Source organism: Otolemur garnettii, unplaced genomic scaffold, assembly GCF_000181295.1.
Source record: "Otolemur garnettii isolate 467f Iridium unplaced genomic scaffold, OtoGar3 scaffold00026, whole genome shotgun sequence".
Classification (NCBI taxonomy): Eukaryota; Metazoa; Chordata; class Mammalia; order Primates; family Galagidae; genus Otolemur; species Otolemur garnettii.
In genome coordinates this window covers 8,645,572-8,651,640 of record NW_003852421.1, presented here as the reverse complement: position 1 = coordinate 8,651,640, position 6,069 = coordinate 8,645,572, and the positions used below count along the sequence as shown (strand labels likewise).

The window sequence follows — 6,069 nt, the reverse complement described above, 5'->3', positions numbered from 1 at the left end:
TACCTCTCCCCGGGGACAGAGTAGGGCACGTTTAGCGTCTTTAGGGACCGCGGGAGGAGAGCGGGCCGGGCGGCGCGGGGGAGGGAGGGCGAAGGTCAGAGGCTTTCCCGCGGGTGGGCGGGGCGGCAGGGGATCCCCGGGGGCGGGAGGCGGGGAGGCCGCGGGCTGCGACTAGGGGCGGAGGACACCCCGGCACCGGGGCCCAGCTGGGCGGGCTGGGCCGCCAGCTCTGCCCTGGGGCTGGGGGCGTGCTGGGTGCCCCAGCCCGGCACTAACTTGGAGTTGGTGCCCGGGGTCTCCCCTGTGGGGCGGGCCCGGAACCACGCCTGGCCCCGCCACCCACCCGCGGCTCCGCCCCGCCGGGCCGCAGCCGCGACTCTAGGGGGGCGCGGAAGGAGGCGGCGGCGCTGCTCGAGGGGGAGGGCGGGGTTAGGGACGCGAGGGGCTGGCTGCCCAGATCGCGCCGCCTGGGGTACTCGCGCCTGTCGAGGGCAAAGGGGCGGGCCAGGCCGGTCACGCGGCTCAGGGAAGGCCTGGCCGTGTCGCGCAGTTGGGGGCGGTTGGTCGGGGAAGAGGGGCGGGGACGGGCGGGGCCGTAGTTTCTCTTTACCGTCTCTTTACTTTCTAAAGCAGGATGTGGGCTGGCCTGGTGACGTCATGGGGTCTCCCAGCCCCGCCCCTCGCCCGGGCCGAATGGGGGAAGGGGAGACACAGGGGAGGGGGGACCCCAAGGGGGTTTCCTCAGCAACGCGCACAAGGAAGGGGAAAGTCATTGTGAAACTTGAAACTCATTAACTTTGAAAAACAACTTTAAAAAAGCCGAAGGGGGGCGGAGTATTGGTTTGGAGGGTAGAAGGGGACCTATTAACCCTGAACCGAAACCACTTTTTGGTGGCCGAAGTTCTATTAAAAGTGCGAGGAAAGCCAAGGTTATTCCAGAGGCCGCCCTAAAGCCGGTTGGTGCTTCCCAGAGCCGTAGCTGCGAGCGCAATTAACCCCTTCCTGCCCGCCTGACAGCGTGGGGCACACGGTGGTGGGGACTTCGGGGATAAAAAAGTAGGAGTGCGGCGCTGGGCAGCTGACACGGCTCCTGGGATGCTAGGGAGGAGTGAAAGGGGAAGAGGGAGTAATTACTATAAACCAGAGTTTAATTCTGGCTGCTAGAAAGCAGTAGAGGAAGCAAGAAGTGGAAATCTATAGCGAAGAAATTAGGAGGGGCTGGACCAGGGGAACGAAGGGTTTTCAGGGTTAGACCTCAAGAATATCAGTAGTTAGGGGCTCAGGATTCTACACATACACCTAAATAAGCAGGCACGTGTGGCCGGGTTTAATGGGACATTCCGAACTTGGGAGGAATAGGTAAAACAAAAATTAAGATGCAAAAAAATTCTCTGATAAAACCAAACTGTTTTCCCCTTTTAAGGAATAAAAATGCTTAACGATCATACACCCACTAAGACAGCTGGCCATCTGTGCAAACTTGAATTGTTCTGTTCCCTTGGACTTCCATAAGGCGTCTGGGGGTTTTTCTGCTAGGATTGACCCCCTAAGATTTCCCTGAGGAAATCCTACCTCTAGCTCATTTGAGCTTAAAAAAAAAAAAGTTCAAAGCACCGGAATGGGAATTATTAAAAATGGAATGCTCAGTGATGGCGCCTTTGAGGCTAAAAATATGCCAACTAAAAAGTAAATTTGGTTATAAGAGCAAGGATCATCCGACTGTAAATTTGAAATGACGTCTAGGATACTAATGCTAATGCCACAATGGAATACTGCAATTTTTTATTTTCACTGTGGTTTATCTATCTCTCCTATGAAATGAAATTATATCTGATGGGCTGCAATCCTAAAAAATATATAGTGTAACTTCCTAACAGCGTTATTTTAATTAAAAAATAAACATGCATTTAAATGAGACAATATCTCTAATAATCAGAATAAAGGTACCTTGATAACGAGTCTAGTTTATGTCACTTGGGAAGTCAAAAATGCTAACTGAATTAATACTTCTTAACCCAATAGTTGTTGAGCACACCAGAAATATATACTGTCAACTTAATGTTTATTCGGTTTAGCGTTGCTGTGAACTTTCTAGTGAAATATGCATGCACTTTTGAATTATAATGGGCAAAATCTGTCATTTCAATTTATTTTTGAGCAGCAAATTCACATTAAACTTTTCTTTGAAATGCATACAATACAGTTTCCTAGTAAGTTTTCAAATTTTCTAAATATTTCTTTTCCTAATGCTGTCTACACTTACAACTTCCTAGATATCAGAACACAGGGAAATCCAGCTTAATTGTGTTGTGGCAAATTCAATATAGTTTCTCAAAATGTATCAAATAAACGGAACGTGGGGGTAAAACTTGAACCAGATGATGAAATATGAAAGGTAAACCGCAGTTTGAACTGTCAAAAATCCTGGAACAATGGGGGAACCGGTGCCATTCTTTGCCCCCCGCAAAAAAAAAAAAAAAAAAAGAGAGCTCCTAGAGGGCCATTTCTCTGCGGCTCCATCCCTACTGGAGGCGTGAACGTTTCTGCAGCCCCTTTGGGGGAAGTGGGGTTCGAGGGAGGATAATGTCACTGAAAAGCTCTATACATTTTTCTTGCTGCACAGTTTTGAGAGAGCACAAGTCCACTCCGGAGCCGCATCCACTGAACCCCGCGTCGCCCCATACGCCTCCCCCCGCGCCCGCGGATCCCCGGCCCTGGTTCCCACGCGGCCACCTGGCCCGGCCAGGCTCGGGCTCCCCCCTGGCGCGGCCCCGCGGCCCCAGCCCTCCGCCCTGCGCGCCGCCCGGCAGCGCCACCGCCATGCGGAGATCCCGGAGGTTCCTCCCCGCCGGCCGCCGGGTCACGCCGCCCGTCCCTCCCCTCGGCCCTCCGCCCTCGGCGCGCGCCGGGCTTTCCCGTCCACCGGCCGAATCCCCTCCTCCTCTGGGCGACCCAGCGACCAAACCTTCCCCGCACGATCTGCCAACTGTGCCCCACGCCCAGGCTCTTCTCAGCCAGACAAAAGAACCGAGAGAAAAACTTACCCGAACTGCAACGCAAAAGTCAGATCCCAAGCTTCCTGGTTTAACTTTTAATTTTAAAAACAACAAAAGCTGAAACCAAAAGCCTCCTAGGTTGGAAGTGGGCGTGAGAGGAAATGCTAGGGGGAGGCGCTTCATTCCCTCCGCAGCTTTTGCCCCCCCCCCTTTTCTGGCCCCTGCCTGGGGCTTTGATGTTATCTAGCGCACCGCCTACATTGGTTTATACCTTGGGCTCTGCACGGAGAACGATATACAGATAGTGGCTACTTTATTATACGCCGGTTCCAGAGAGGGAAGCAGGTGGTTGCGGGACCCGCATTTCTTACCCTCGACAGTGAGAAAGGAGTATGGGCTTCCCTTTTTAACCTGGTCAGAAATGGACTATCCACCCATTTAGTGGTCCTGAAGAGCTGGACCCTATGATATTTTCTGTTAAGACACTTAGATGGAGGCCTCCTAAATTAGTTTGGTTTCCCTCCACTCAAAGCACAAACTTAAAATATCGTAGTATTGTATGTTTCCTAAGGCTTTCAGTTTTTAGATCTGTTTTGAAAGTAAATAATATTTCCCTTCTGAGATAGTCCTGCAGCCTTAAAGAGACAAGAATAAACCTCTAAAGACAAAATACTCAATAATGACATGCCTAACATATACCATAATTCCCTTTTGGGTTAAATATCTACACTCTCTCCCCCTCACCTTATAGAAAGCTTGTAACTGTTGATCTTATCTTATTTGCACATTCATGGAGACTGGATATATTTCTATAAGAGGTTAGCAGTCTCATCACTAACGAAGGGTGGGTTTTTTTTCTTCTTTTCAACAGATTGGCAATAAAAAGGGATAGTACTCTGTATCACTCAGTCTTACCTCACACTCACTTTATACCAACACTACTTGTGTTCAGGACTTGCCCTCTGGGGGGTTACAAATTAATGGAGACAGGATAAACACATGGAAAAATCCCTAGAGGGAAAAGAAGATAGAAGCAGCAGCTTATAAACAGAGCCAATTAAAGTTATACAGAGTTATTTACATGGTTGCTGAGAGGTTTCTGGTTGGGTGGAGGACAGAATTATCAGAAAAAGTTCCAACCTGAGGGTGAGTTCTCAAAAGGCTTTTGAAGGAAAGTTCACAATTTGGCAACAGAATAGTAACAGCATTCCAGGGAAAGGAAACAGCTTGAAGGTAAGAGGTAGTGAACTGTGTGTGATGATCTTTCTGCCTAGAATAGAAATCTACGCAAATGTGAAACAAGTAACCCCCAAACCAGGACACTTTTGAGAGTGAAAGGAAAGCTATTAATGATTATACCCCGATGAAAGACATACACCTGGACTGTCCTGGGCAAACAGGAAAGGTGGGGTTTCTAGTAAGGATCTACAAAGACAGAATGGACAGGCAACCAGAGAGAAGCCTACTCAGTCATCATTTGGAAAGAATTTAGATATGATATTGCATACAGTTGGTAGTCATTTGGAGATACCTGGACTGGGAATGGTCTTTTTTAAGGATAGTTATTGTCACTGATGGATTTAGGATAGACATGGAGGCTGATTACAAACACTGTAGTAACATTTGGATTAGTAGGAATAGTGGTGGTAATGGTGGTAGTGATTAACAATTATGAGAGTTTCTGATTGGCTGGGCTGTCCTATATGAACTTATTTAATCCCCACCACAAGCCCACACTGTAGATCAGTGGTTCTCAACCTTCCTAATGCTTCCTAATGCCACAACCCTTTAATACAGTTCCTTGTGTGTAGTGACCCCCCCAACCATAAAATTATTTCCGTTGCTACTTCATAACCGTAATTTTGCTACTGTTATGAATTGTAATGTAAATATCTGATATGCAGGATGTATTTTCACTGTTACAAAGGGGTCGCGACCCACAGATTGAGAACCACTGCTATAGATGAAGATATATTAGGTCATTAAGAAATGTCCAATTTCAAGTCAAAAATTTAGCTTATTATTATCTCAAACAAGAAACAATACAATTAATGAAAATATGTGCCTAAACCATCAACCCAGTTTTGCCAACAGTAGCTTGTTGATGCCACCAATGAAGAAGCCTAAAGGAGTGGCGATGAAATCACGAAAGGTATTTTCCACAGCTTGTTGAGAATAGAATACTTTTCCTTGCAGGATGTAGCTCAAAGCCAGGAAGAAAGGGTAGTCAGTGCAATGCAAGGTCTGGTAAGTACAGTGGGGGACAGAGGGTGTCTCAGGGCAGCTTCTGTAGTTGGAGCAGCTTTCTTTGTGCCGCATGTGGTTGAGCATTGTCTTGCAAGAGAATTGCATCCTCATCATTTCATCCCGTTGATGCAGCAGACATCCACTGTAATCCACTGACCAGGTTTCGTGAAGCTGCCGTGGATTCTCACCAGCACTGGACCACCAAACAGACACCATTAGCTTTTTGTGATTGGCATTCAGTTTTGGCATTTCATATGTATCCAGCCATTATGCCAAACACTTGGGATTGTCAAATAGAATCTATTTTTCATCACACATAATAATATGGTGTAGAAATAGGTTTGCCTTTATGATGTGACAGCAGAGAAAGGCAAACTTTTAGATAATTTCTCTTCTGACCCTTGTTGAATACACGTGGAGCCCATCTATTCAGCTTCTTTATCTTACTTATTTATTTCAAATGGCCCAATATGGTTGGAATAGTAACATCGAACCTGGCTGCTAGTTCACGTTTAGGTTGAGATGGGTTCACTTCCACTGGAGCTTCCAGCCCATCATTATCCTCCTTGGTCTCTGGTTGCCCACATGGCTCTTTTTCAAGATTAAAATCTCCAGAACTACTTAGACCATCAAGGTATTGTGTGTTCATTAGCCAGACCCTTCCTAAATACTTCATTGATAATTCAAGCTGTCTGTGCTTCCTGGTTCAACAACGGAACTCTTATTCCAAAATCACCTGGATTTTTTTCTTATCCATGCTTTTCCAAAAATTTCTATAAAAGAACATGTGAATGGGCTTGGCACCTATAGCTCAACCGGCTAAGGC

General features: G+C 47.3%; 1 protein-coding gene across 2 annotated transcripts in view; it reads right to left on the bottom strand.

Moving 5' to 3' along the window:
* HIVEP1 (human immunodeficiency virus type I enhancer binding protein 1) overlaps positions 1-3,158 on the bottom strand; it is a 142,422-nt gene extending 139,264 nt beyond the window's left edge. The window contains exon 1 of one of the 2 annotated variants that reach the window (XM_012804254.2): positions 3,045-3,158. The gene's annotated coding sequence lies outside the window, so the exon portion shown is untranslated. Of the gene's footprint in view, positions 1-3; positions 110-3,044 lie in introns of those variants that run through there. The other variant, XM_023512310.1, reaches the window with a different exon arrangement.
* Between the last annotated feature and the right edge of the window lie 2,911 nt (positions 3,159-6,069).